Below are 14,167 nucleotides of genomic sequence, written 5' to 3' on the forward strand. Positions count from 1 at the left end.
TTTGAGCGGATAACTTAAAAGAGGAAGCCAGCAAAAATATTTTAGTAATAATTTTCGCTCGATTCGAAAGAAAAAAAAATTTGCTTCCAGGTTTTGTATAAAACAATTCAATTAGATAAATAAAATTGCTAACTAATTACACTTAAATTCTCGCCGCATCTTTAAATTAAATTCAGGTATCTGTTAACAAATTTGAACTTACTCCACAACTTAAGCTTTAAATTATGTTTAATGCAATGCACCCGCTAAACTGGGTTAATTTCGACAAGATAACAAAACATAGTTTTTGGAGCCCTGACAAGTTCCTGAGCGAATAAAGAAAGGACAAATCATTTCTTTAAAAACTTGGCAATTTTTCCCTGAAAGGCTAAGTCGCCCTATTCTATTTGTGATATTTCATTTTTTTAAACATAAATTGTTAAAACTTGCTTTCGATAAATAACTTTGCACTCGGCGAAGTGTCAAAAAATAGCATATTTTGTGTATATATATATATATATATATATATATATATATATATATATATATATATATATACAGGGTTCCCACTCTATGATGAGATTGAAATTCAAGGACTTTCCAGGACTTTTCAAGGACCTCAACAAAATTTTCAAGGACCCTAATCTAAGACCAATTTTAAAAATTATTCTCTTCTATTTTACTAGAAGCAACAATGCCTGTTGTGGCAATAATTAATTTCAAATATAATACCTAAATGCTTTGCCTATATAGAGAGAAGAGAGTATATGTATTATGGACTAAAATTTATATTTTTTTTAAAAACAACCCTACTGGTTTTACATATTAATTCAAAAAATCATTTTCAGCACAATCTATAACTAATGGTAATGAGATGTTAATGGTGAAATCCTTTAATCCTGTGTATTTCCATGTGAAGGCTGCATGAAAGACAGAGCTAAATCTTAGGTATTCCATATTCCATGACTATTCCATAACCCCCTCCTCTCCTCTATTAAACATCGTTTCTGAAATTATTCATCCATAATTTACACAACCTTCTCCAAATGTTATGCAGCAACAATTCTCCCTGAAAATAAAAATTAGAAGGAACATATCCCATTTTCACCATGTTTAAAAGCATTATTCATTATGTGTAATCCACAACTGCCAATGAATATGACCTGGTGGGAATATTTCTCTTTTAATTCACACTGAAGCTTCTAATAGAATTTCCAATTGACATAGGGTCCATCCATGGACAATTGAAGTATTTTAGAGAGCTTTTAACCATCATCCATGCATTTGTAAAAAGAGGACAAAATATTTTCTGCAGTTCCATGATCCATAAATTGGGAGGTAAGATACTTAGTGCAAACTTTATTATCAATTCCTTACCATAATGTCCATCTGCTTAGATTGTAGAGACTGATTTAACGTCTCATCAAAGAGTACAGTGTAGCAATCAACATTCTTCAGCTCATTTATAAGAATCCCTTTGAAGTATAGTGCCGATCCAAAGGAGCCCAAATAGGCTCACCTTGTGGCACTACAAAAAAATTGTCTTGCTATACAGCTATCAGCAAACATTTTGGAGAACAATTTACTAATCCCTTCACAGGAGTTACATGAATAATTACTAGTGATGCACTTCAGATTCCAGAGAATTTCAGCATCAAGCACATTCCTTTTGACTAGATAAGAAGACAATGTTACCTCGGGCACTAAAGTTTCTGTTTCACATGGGGCAAACGATGTTGAAGGAGTATTTACACCAGATGAATTAGATGTTGATGTCTTTGGAAAAAGAGAACTCAGGGCATGAGACTGCTTTTTTGTTTTACCTTTCTTTCATGTGTGATTTCAGAGCAGATTCTTCCATTTTTGCGATATCGATCTCCTTCATGCATAATCGGCACTTGGCTCTGAACTTTTTTTCGGGCATCGATAAAATCCATTCTTTATAAGCTTGATTATCCATCCATTGGGGATTAAAATAGCACTTCCCAGTCATAACTAGTCTAAACTACATAACACAAATACGAAGCCGTGCCTTTGCGAATACGCTTTACAATAAAGTTTTGAAATGACGCAAATGTAAGGACAAGTGCGGATGGTAAAACGGCAAATTTATTGAAAACTACAAGGTACATATTGTTACAAAATTCGAGAGTATTCCAGTTTCGATAAGAAAAAAGAAGATCTAAACATATGCGACTGAAGATGAAGTGGAGTCTCGCCCCGAACGCATTGATTGTCTGCTGTGGTCCGCGCGCTTGGCAGACACCAAGACGCTAGGCCCGGTTAGAAACGGTGGCGTTAAAAACCACGTGAGAGAGCTCGGGAACAAAACAGAAAGAACGAGAAAGATCCGCGGGTGTTTTATAAAAAGGGCCGCTGGCAGTATTGGACAAATTCAAGGACCTATCAAGTTTTTCAAGGACCTAAGATGTTTTTCAAGCACTTTCAAGGACTTAAATTTAGCAAAAAAAAATTCAAGGACTTTCAAGGACTCTCAAGGACCGTGGGAACCCTGATATATATATATATATATATATATATATATATATATATATATATATATATATATATATATATATATATATATATATATATATATATATATATATATATATATAAAGTATCGAGACCACGGAAATAAAAAATATATCTTCAACATAATTTGAAGCAAAAACGAGTTGGAACTCTTTTCATAACTAAAGCTAATAATTTTTTTTTTAAGTCAATGTACGAAGATTCTTGCAAATTTTATCTACCTTAAAAAATGAGACTACTTTAGTTTAAAAAAAAATCATAATAATAACCAAATAATGTGTCGTAATGTTATAACTTATTAGCATCAAAGAAAAATAAATTACGGAAAGAACGATAAATCAAGAATTGAATTCGATGGGAGGACAACTCAGTCAGTTGTAATTGCTCAATATACAGTTCAAATCTAGACCCCATCAACATCTAATTAAGGCCACTCTTGCACTCAATCTCCAGAAACGATAGCCCCCTTCTTAAGAGAGTTATAGAAAGAAAAAATCTCGAGAGAAAACGTCAAAGATGAAGTACTATTAATTTCAGAGCAAACACTAGAAACTAGTAAAAATATACGGACTAGTAAGTAAACCTAAAAACAAAAATACAGAAGCCTGAAAAACCACTTTCTTTGGTTCGTCTTTATTTGTTTTCCTATCTATTTCTTTCCTTTTTCAAGGAAAAAAAAAATTTTTTTTTTCATTCGAGGGAGCAATGTATGATTAATGAAAAATGAGTAATGGAAAAGTGGAAAAAACTTATCTTCATTTTTATCTTCACCAAGTCAAAAAGCCATAATATGTCACTGATGAAACTAGGAAATAAAGATGCCAAAAAGTAATAGAAAATTTTTCTAATATCAGACTCATTTTTATACTACCTAGGAAAAGTTACTTAGCTTAATGATGCATAAGATCAAGTAAATTCTTTTCATGCAAAGATTTTTTTTTGTTCATAAAATAAAAACTAACGTTATTAAGCGAATAATTATAAACACTTTTCTCACACCTGTGTCTTAACTTTATTAACCTGACTGAACTATCAAGTTGTTTAAGATCAAGAAGGTACATAACTTTTTTTTTTCTTCCTTACATTTTTTGCTAATTAAATCCTATTTTTTACAAAAAAGACTTATATAGTTAATATCATAGAATAATGCAAATGTATTTTATAACCATCGATGTACAGCCGACCCAATTTTGAGTAAGCCAATGTATTTTATTTTATAACCGTCGTAGGACGGCCGTCCCAAATATTCGAGTTTACAACTACTAATGTTCAACTCCGCAGCCTTGTAATTTTGTACCCAATCCAGAGGACAAGGGAACTCCTGGATCAAGTATTGGATGAAATTTGCCTTCGTGGAGGAGTTTTTGATTAAACTAACCCGCAATTGAATTGCATGGAGTTGAAACCCACGAAAACCTTCTATGGTTAGCCTGGCAGAAAAGGGACCTTAACCCATAATCCGTCGACCACTGAGGATATTCGGAATTCGTATCTACAAGCCATCACTGGGAATCAAACCCAGTTCACCTTATTGGAAGACGAACGCTCTATCCCCTAAGGTAACCACGACTCTCTACAAATGTATTGGAATTAGTAAAACATTTTGCTATTTTTTAGAGGGTAAAAAGAATCTTGAAGCATTAAAAAGTGGGACGACAATGAAGTTTATTAATTGCAATTAATCTAATAAAAATTTTAATATTTATGTTGTAATAAAATTTTTTATTAAGATACATTGAGAACAACAGTGTGAAAAAGGGAAAAACCATGCTCTTTTTTCAAAAATAGAATAAATTTTTCTCGCCACCAAAACAGTTTTGATGAATCTGTTGAATCACTTTTATTACATAACATTAAGCTTACAAATTGGTATAAACAATTATGCACGATAAAGTAAATAACTTGGCATCTAATTTAGCAGCAGCTACTCTAAAAAACTGCATGTTTATTGATTGCACATCTAAGAAACCTTTCGCAAATATGTTCACAAAATAAATAGCTTGGCATAATTTTAAACAACAGCGATTTTTTTAAATAATAGGCAACTATAATCAATTCAATAATGAAAATCAGAATTTCTCGCAAGAAAGAAATATCTACAGACTATCTGCTATACGCGCGAATTCAAGCTTTTAGAGTCTAAAATATTGCAAGGAAGAATCGTGGAGCTTTAACAAGCATCATTAATACCAAAAATATAAATAACTTCTGAATTCTAATTCTCTGTAAGCTACAATCCAAATTCCAAAAATGTGTTATAAATTTCAAAAGTTGAATAAATAAATGGTTTCAGCAGCGTTGCAACAAGAGGAATTTATAGTTCTTAAAATGAAATTCTTTATATTTTGAGAATTAATGCAATTAGTGTTAAACTTAGCTGTAGCTTTTAATCTTAATTAAGTTATTCTATTCAATTCATCGTCACATAATCTTCAACAAATATTAATTCATTACTAGATGAAGGTCTTCTTCAAACTTTTCTAAAAATTTCGTTCTTACTTTCCAATCCACACATGTGCTGTTTTTTTATTTTAGCAGACTAACGTGTTTAAGGAAGGGCTGGATTTTTAATGTCAAAAACAAGTTTTTTACGTAAAAATGACAAGACACTTCAAAAACTACGTAGGTATACGTAAAAATAAACTAAACCAACGCACGAATAAAAAAAACATATGCATATAAAACGAATTAAATCCCTTATGAGGAATGATTATAAACTTTTTTTTTAATTAAGTAGAAGATATGTTTGGAATGTAAAAAAGTTAATCAATCCGCTAAGAAAAGAATAAATGAAAAACCGAAACATACAAATTGCGTTTAATTTAAACCATAGTTGAAAACCATTTTATCCACTAATTAGCATTAAAAAGCACTTCCACTGTAATTAAAAGAATTTTTTCAACAAAGCATTCTTTATAAAAAGCATAATTATCACAACTTTAAAATGCATTTTTGAAAACTTTCGAGTGCGATAAGAATACGTCATTATCACCCATGGGATGAAGAAGAAGAAAATTAAAAAGTTAATTATTCCGAACAAAATTTTTAAAAAAATAATAAATAAATAAAAATAAATAAAAAGCGAAGTGAAAACTCAAGAACGAAAAATTTTTCTCTCGAAAAATCCCGTCAAGTCGCATTGACACTGTTCGGAAAAGATTAGCAAACAAAAACTCCAAAAGCGCTGAAAGCTTTTGCTGGGCGAAAAAGGTCCAAAACCGAAAAAACCAAAAAGCTGGAATAAAACAGAAAATTCCACACAGAACAAACGAAGAAAATGGGAAACAAGATAAAAAAAAAAGTATTCCTGGAGAAAGTCGAACAAATAAAGAGAATCTGGCAGCTTGGGATGGATGTGAGTGGGGTGGCATTAAGAGAAAGGCGTGCACAAGACAACAGAAGATGATGAAATAAGAAAAGATGAATTCCCCAAATAAGGTAGTGGAAATTTGTAGGGACAGACCAGGAAATAAAGGAATTACACCATTTCTTTTTTTTTCCACGGGGACGTTTCATATATTTATTAGCGGCTCGACTGCGGCTACTGGTCTTCTATTCAGGTTTCTTATTTAAGTAGTTAAGAGTGGTGATGGGACCCAATAACGAAAAGGGAATATTCTAAACATTTAAAAAAGAGTATGCAATAATGAATAAAACTGCATTTTTAATAAAAATTCCTTGAATTATTGTTCGCGGCTTATTGAAACATTATTGCACCGAGTACCTTTTAGGAACAGAATGTTATAAAATTGCATCCTAAGTTCAGAGGAATTATCATTTTTTTCTAGTATTTTTTTTATATTTATTTTGTAACAATTATTTTTAATAGCATATGCTGATTTTAGCCTTTAAGTTAAATAAGATTTTTTTTTGACAAGGTTACGATCGCGAATGTTGCATTTCATTTAAATGAAAATATGACAAAAACAAAAACGTATAATAGTAAAAACAGTTGAAGAAATGTATATTAAATAACTCTGCGATCAAAATAGAACAAATTAAAAATATCATTTATAAATGAATAATTTACAGGAAAAAACCATAATTTTTCTGTCCAATTAGAATCTTGCAACAAAAAATGAAAAATTATTTCACACCATTATCTATTTGCGTCATTTAGAGATTTGATACTTTCTGAAGTCATTCACTGACTCACAATTACAGTAGGTACAGTGCGAAAAATAAAAAAATGGACTTCCCAGAATACTTTTTGATCTAATGATCGGATTTAAAGCTTTAGGACAACATTTTAAAGGTTCGAAGGGACCTCAAATATACTAAGGGAAAAAAATCGTATTTTTTAAATTCGATTTATCAAGAACATTTTGAATGATTTCGCTCAAATTTTGTATTTTGCCAAGCAAAATTGCATTGTTTAAAATAATGCAAAAAAAAATTTATACTTTACAATTAAAATTTTTTGACTTAAAATTAAAAAAATAATAATAAAAAATATTTACTGAAAGTCAATTTTTTGCATGGAATTATCTTTGGATAAACATCCATTGATTTAATTTGACTTTTCCAAAGAATTGACTTCTTCCCCAACCATAAGCATTTAAGAAAACAAAATGGTCTTTTCAAAGACAAAAAAAATCAATACTAAGACAGTTAACTTCAGAAGTAAGCAACCCTTACATCAAACCAACAGGAAAGCATAAAATTTCTTCGGTCACTTAATTTAAGAACATAATCCTCAAACAGCCATAAAATCATGGAAACAATAAGCAATAAGAATGATATACATTCGCACGCCTTTCAATATGTAATCACGTGATTCCTCCCCATAACATATCCCGAAAGTGAAAATCTAATTGGACTGCGATAGGAATTATGGCTTCTCTCATCAGATTTTCAGCAGCCATACAAGGGATTCCATAAAGACAAAAGCTAGGTAAAAGCATTTGCCTTGGCACACTATAAACGTGTCGTCGCGCGCGGACCTTCCAGATTGGATCAATACTTTCGCCAGAGTATCGATTGGAAATCGACACAAACATTTTCCTCTTCGATAGACCACGTCCTTTTTCAGTCCGATATGTGTGTGTGTGTGTAGTCAAAGTCAAAGTATATAGTTATTTCCCTGAGTCAATAATGGAAAGGCTTGGACTGGAAATAGAGTTCCGATGGATACAAATTTTAGAAGAAATGGATGTGAACAATATTTCAAAGGAAGGTTTTTAAAATACCAAGTCCAAATACGCAAAACAAAATGCATCAATGGAGAGAAGTTGTGGACTCTTTAAGAAATATGTTATGCCTATTGAACTGTGCAGTTATGCTTAGAAATGAAAAATAAATCAATTTATTAGTTTATATTAAATTGTATTGACAATGCTTCCAATAGAATTCAGCCGTTGAGAGTCAATAACGGCTTAGACTGGAAATAGCGTTCGGATGGGTACAAATTTTAGTTAAAATTCATGTGAACAATATTTCGAAAGAAGTTTTTGAAAATACAAAAAGGGTTTAAAAAAATAAAAAAACGCTAAGCAAAATGCATCAATGGAAACATGTCATAAAATCCTTAAAAAATTATGTTACGCCAACTGAATTTAACAGTTAAAAATGAAAAATAGCTCAATGTATTTGTTTATAATAAACTGTTATTGACATTGCCACTAATAGATTTTAAAAACAAATATAACTGTGATCCCTAAATAAGATGCTGGCACCCAGAGATAAGAATTTTAGTTTGAAACAGACACCCTTCAAGGTCTCTCATTGAGACACATAAACATCGAATAATGGTACTCAAGGTAAGACTACAAACGGTGCTTAAAGTTATATCTATGCATAGACGACCAATGCAGGAAGACAGGACTGTTGTTCTTACACCTTTATCTATGTCAAAATGGCAGTTTTTGAAGGGAAAATAAAGAGCTATTATTATTCTATTTTAATAGTAATTTTAAAGTAGGAAAGAACATTATTTCACCTTTATTTACTGCAAATTTTGTTTCCTATTATGCTAATAAAAGACAAAATAACAAACAGTTCTCATTTCTATTTATTTTAAATTTAAACATTCTTCTAAAAAAAGTTATAAACTTGGTTAAAATTACTTTTATGCTAATTAGTTAATTACTTTAAAAAAAATTCTGCGAACATTTCAGTTAAAAGAGCAGGAAAGAATTAAATCGCCAAGCATTTCTACAACTATTAAGTGTCTGATATGATAGCTCTTTTCAGAAAAAATATGCAAAAACAAATTTGCATGAAAAAATTTCATCGTTAGAATTTTCAAAGAAATAAAATAGTATCGTTTTTCATTTAATATGATCAACTAAAACAAAAATGTCCTATACGTTTTCAAGAAATATCTACACAAAAATCGATAATTTAAAGATTAAATTGGACTGACTTTTCAGAAAATTTAAGTAAAGCTCAAAAGCGATGGGAAAAATAATGGAAAACAATAGCAATCGATCGCTGAAAAGGAAGATAATACTACTACCAAATCAAATAAAATGGAAGATATAGATTCTACAATCCCATTACTATGGGACTTAAAATTCGAAGTAGTGCTTAAAAACAAATAAATATAAAAACGAGTAAAAGGATAAATAAATAAATACAATAAAATAAAGAAAACACTATAGATTGTTCTTCAATTCCAAGGAATAAAACTAAGCAGAAGAACACTAAAAAATAAAGAAAAGAAGTGGCACATAAGATACAAAATAAAAGTGTATTATGCTTCTGCCATGCATCTAAATACATTCTAAAGACAATAAATATGCCATTAAATTTGACGCTGCTGCCCCCTAACAGTAAATGCAAGGCAAAACTGCTGTCAAAGAGCTCCCTCCCCTCAATCTCGGTAAGTAATATTCCAAGTCAACTTTAGGGGTTTGGGCAGGAAAAAATGATTTAAGTGGGAGGGATTCGGAAAATGATCCTCATCCATCAATGTGAGAAAGTTTTCGGCCGGGGGTGCCTTAATTAGAATCGTTTGTTGTCACACTTTCAATAAACTTCACGAATTCAGGCTCAAAATTGAAATTTAGACAAAAGACCTCTGGAGTTGGAGGATGGATTGATAAATTCGAAGAGGTTTTTATTTTTATGCAACCTCTTTTGAAGATTAAACGTTTTGAAGTTAGGGGGAAAGAGGATTCTTCTGCGGTGAATGCCAGGAAAATCTATTTTAATATAAAATGGTAGAAGAATAGACGCTTCAGAAGCTGTGTTCTTTCACAGCACTTGCAATAATAAAGGAATAAAAATGCATAATAGTTTAAATAAATAATACATTCGTATGTATCATTTAATAGGAAGAACGAATAGATAATAGAACATTAATGCAAGTCATTAATTGGGAAAGCGAATAGAAGATAGTAGCATGAACTACAAAAGTTAAAAAACAGGAGACACGAAATAAATAATGTGCTATAGCAAATAAACAAATCTCCTAAAATTCATTTCGAAAGTTTAGGTAGCTGAAAGTAAAATGTACTTGACAATTAATAATTCATTCTCATGTATCATTTAAATGAAATTAACTGGTAACGGATTAAAAGATAATTTAAAAATCTAGTTCGAATTACATTTATTTCAAGTAATTGTAACACACATGTTGGATTTTCACGAATCACCAAAAACAAGAAAACTTTCCTTTCTAAACAATACATGAAAGGCCTGAGAGTATTATGTTTGGAAAGATTTAAATGTAGAGCTTAAGGCACAAGACGTGGAAGTGTCTTCGCAGCGCCAAACTCAGTGTAGGACACAAATTTAGGTACTCAGGTTTTCAAAACTTAGCAGCACTAGGATTTATATCTAACGAGAAAAAGAAAACATAGAAACAAGCACGAAAAGCCACTTAGGAATGGAATTGTGCAGCCCTTACCTAGCAGGGAAAGATAAAATCTCTTACAAGGATTTGCAAATGTATTAGCGACAAATAAGAACTAAGTTAATTAAAGTTATAAAATAAATAACTCAAATGGCGAGAGTCGATTTATTTAATATAAGGTATACTCACGAGAATCATACAATATTTAAACGACGTTATACAAGCAAATGAAAATATGCATGCAATAGGCTAATTGGAAAATCTGGTTCTTAGCAGACTGCCGACGTCACATTGCAATGCGCTTACAAGACTCACTGCAAGCAATAAGCCTTCAAACTGATGTCAGCAGTTTGTAAAGAGTCAAATTTTTCAATTAGTCTACGATAGACCACTTATTGGATCAAAAATTTACAAATACGTGTGTGACATGTTTTCAATTAAACCAAACTCCTCAACGTCACTCATAAGGGGTTAGGTGGCACAAAATTTTAAATCGTAGACAGCAAATCCTTTTTCTTTTTTTTTCTTTTCTCTTTTACTGCGAATTTCAATTTCCCAAAAAACAAATACCCCGATTTGACATACAGACATTTTTGGCTCGCAGATGGCAAAATGAAGAAGGCGCAAAAATAGTTCGAAAGAGATAATTCGAGAGATACATATACTAAAAACATGGATTGTTTGGTATTTTGCAAAACCAATATTACCAAACCATACCTCATCTTTTGAGAGTAGCCCAATAGCCTCAGGGTGTCAGGTTTGAGTTTTCTATCACAGAATGCATCTTTTGAAAATATTTTAGATGCATGTTTTAAAATTTTTGATCCGATTTGATCCTGGGGCTCTTGAGATATTTGACCGACTCCGTACTTTATGAACACCTTATATATCAAAGTCTGTAAAGGAACATATGCATAAAAGACGAACTGTTTAATTAAACCCAAAGAGTAAAACTTCATTAAGGAGGGATGTTCGAATATTGACTGAATTTTTAATGAGAACGAACTTCTAGTCTTTCGAAAGAAGCTCCACTAATAGACTTTAGATTTTCCAATGGTAATGTTCGGAAAATAATTTATCCAGACATAATAAACGGATAACGATCTGCAATAATTAGAATTTAGAAAGCAAAGAGGAAAAAATCCTATAAAGTTAAAGATGATGCTAAATAAGTTAATCGATTTTTGTCGGTGGAACGGCGTAATTAATGTATAATTAAAAATTCAAAAACCTTACAACCATTGATATTGAAGTTAAATTATCGTTAACATTTTTCAGTTTGTAGATCAATATTTTTCATATTCAACAAGCTCGTCTGCTAGTTGGAAGCGATTAGTTATTAGTAAGTCTAAACCATAAAAATTACTTTCTAAAACGTAATTAAAATTTAGAGAGTAATGAAAATTAGTAATGTCTATAATGATGCCATTAATGTTAATATAAATATTTAAAAAAATGAAATATTAATTTCATTTTGCGACTTTAATTTCGGTAAGTCTTAGATCTTGCAATGATTTTTACGGGACAATGAACGTAATCAAAATGAATTAATGTTCATACTAATTATCTTTAGAAAAGAATCAGGTTTCAAAAAAGAAAAATGAATCCAGTTTTATCATTTCATTTTGCAACTTCAATTACTTTTTTAGAGTCAGATCCTTTTGCGATTTAAAAAATGATTTCATCTCAACAAAGAAAAAGAACGAAAAAAATAATTTTTGAGGGAAATTTTTTTTTATTTTTAATTTTAAATGTCTGGATAAAAGTTACTTACAAATTTCGGAATAATAATTGTTTGTTTATTATACATTATATCCAAAAAATTCAATTGAAACCCATTCTAACAATTGCAAAAACAAACATTTCACAAAATCTTTCAAAATGTTCATTTTCTTCAGGAGAAGAAAAATTTTATCAAACTTCTGTAGAACTAATCAATCTTCATGGGAATTTATAAATATATGTCATCGACGAAAGCTTTTTCTACAATGAAATCTACAATGGTTCGCCAATCGTCAAAAAGTTGTTTTCTCTAACACATAAATATTTAATAGATTGGCCATCATCCAAAAATAGAACCGCCAGCAGATTTATTTTATGTTTTTGGACTCTTGCCCAAAGGTGATATTGTCAGCAAAACAATGAAGTCGGTGAATTGAAGGAAAAAGTATAAGCTTAGAAGATATAAACCTACTGGTTAACGAGCATCTCAAAGCATTTAATTGACAAATTTGCATATTCAGTACCCGTTAATGAAAAAAATTGCTTTAGAAACTAGAAAAAGAATAACAAGGCTCATGAAACTACGTGAATTGTTCTAACAAATCTAAGGAAGAAGTGTATTCAAAACAAACAATAGCGTAGGTTTTCAATAAGGAAGAATTCAAAATTCTTTTTTGCAAATTAAATGAGCCGAAATGTTAAGAGCTATACTATTTGTAAAGAATTTTAGTCAATATAAAATTTACATTTAGGGATAAAATACAATTTAAGGTAATTCAAGTAATTATTAATTTTAACTTCAATAAATTCACCACCGTAAGAGTATTTTGTTTTCGATATATCACATCAATTCGATAAACTCAATTTAACAGGCATGTCTTTCAAATTTAAGTTATGTTGCACTAACTAAGTTAGCCAATAACAAAATTAGGTCAAATATTGGTTGTTCTTGCAAGCCATGGATATATTATTTTTATCCATGGCTTTTTGGCGCCACTGAAAAACAAGAAACCTCTGCCTTATTTTCAACAAGCAAGCTTGCTGATATTGGTAGTAATTAGAAATAACAACATATTCTTTTTCACAAACACGACTTAAAACTTTACTAATTTTTAACCCTTTGAGGGGCAAGAAAATTTAATGAAAAGTTTTGGTTAAAAAAAAATTGGACATTTTTTTTTCAAAATTTAAAGTGGTTAAAAAAATTGCGCCATTTAAAAAAATAAAAACTATTACAATTGAAGATGTTTTGTATTTTTATTGAAAATAAACGAGGCAGTTTTTATATCACCACCCCTGAAAGAGTTAAAACTCAATCAAATATATCATATTTGAAACAATATGAGAAACTCCACATGGATTTCGATAAATTTGGCTCTACGTGGCTCTACGGCATCCTTGCAATCCGTTAAGGTTCAGCAAGAAGAAGAAAAATAAATAAATACTTTTGAAAATAAGCAGATGTTTTTCAAATATAGAGTGAATATATTTCACAAAAGATTTTCATATTGGCACATTTTTAACGTGAATAAATAACGATTCGACTATGAAAATAACGAAACGAGCAACTATGAATTTAAAATTTTAGATACTGTTTATACAATTTTAGACAATTACAATTTTTGATTCAAAAGTGCCAAAAAATAAATAAATAAATATTAAAAAAAAAAATTGTGACACAGTTTTATATCTATCTTCGCCAAGTTCAATTATATTTTCAGAAATAGATGTGCATTATTCTAAAGATTCAGTACAAGTAATTAATTTATAAGCATTTAATCTGTAAGATTTTATCAATGGTAAAAGTGTATGAAGCGTTCAGCCATTTCTCGAAAATTATTTTTCACAATGACTTGCATTCTATGACACAAGAGTAAAAAGAAATGTAAGAATAATTTCTTTCTAGAGTGCCCCCTTCTTGTGATATATTTGCAATGCATACATTTTTCCCCAGTTGATTGTACGTCATTCAACAATACATAACGTGCAATTTAAAAAAAAAAATAAAATCTGAGCGTTAATGTGTGAAGGTTAAACGCTTTTTACTTTTATTTAGAATTTATTAATGTGAATTTGGGAACATTATAAAAGTGCCGCTTCAAATTATATAAGGTTCATAACTTTTTCTAAAAA

The 14,167-nt window shown here is 30.4% G+C and overlaps 1 protein-coding gene across 1 annotated transcript in view; it reads right to left on the reverse strand.

The window, feature by feature from the left end:
• Window positions 1-14,167, reverse strand: part of LOC147806266 (amyloid-beta-like protein) — a 174,676-nt gene that overhangs the window by 85,977 nt on the left and 74,532 nt on the right. The gene's annotated exons all lie outside the window — the stretch shown is intronic.

This window comes from Parasteatoda tepidariorum, chromosome 8 (assembly GCF_982258835.1).
Source record: "Parasteatoda tepidariorum strain Cologne lab strain chromosome 8, Ptep-v5.0, whole genome shotgun sequence".
Lineage (NCBI taxonomy): Eukaryota > Metazoa > Arthropoda > Arachnida > Araneae > Theridiidae > Parasteatoda > Parasteatoda tepidariorum.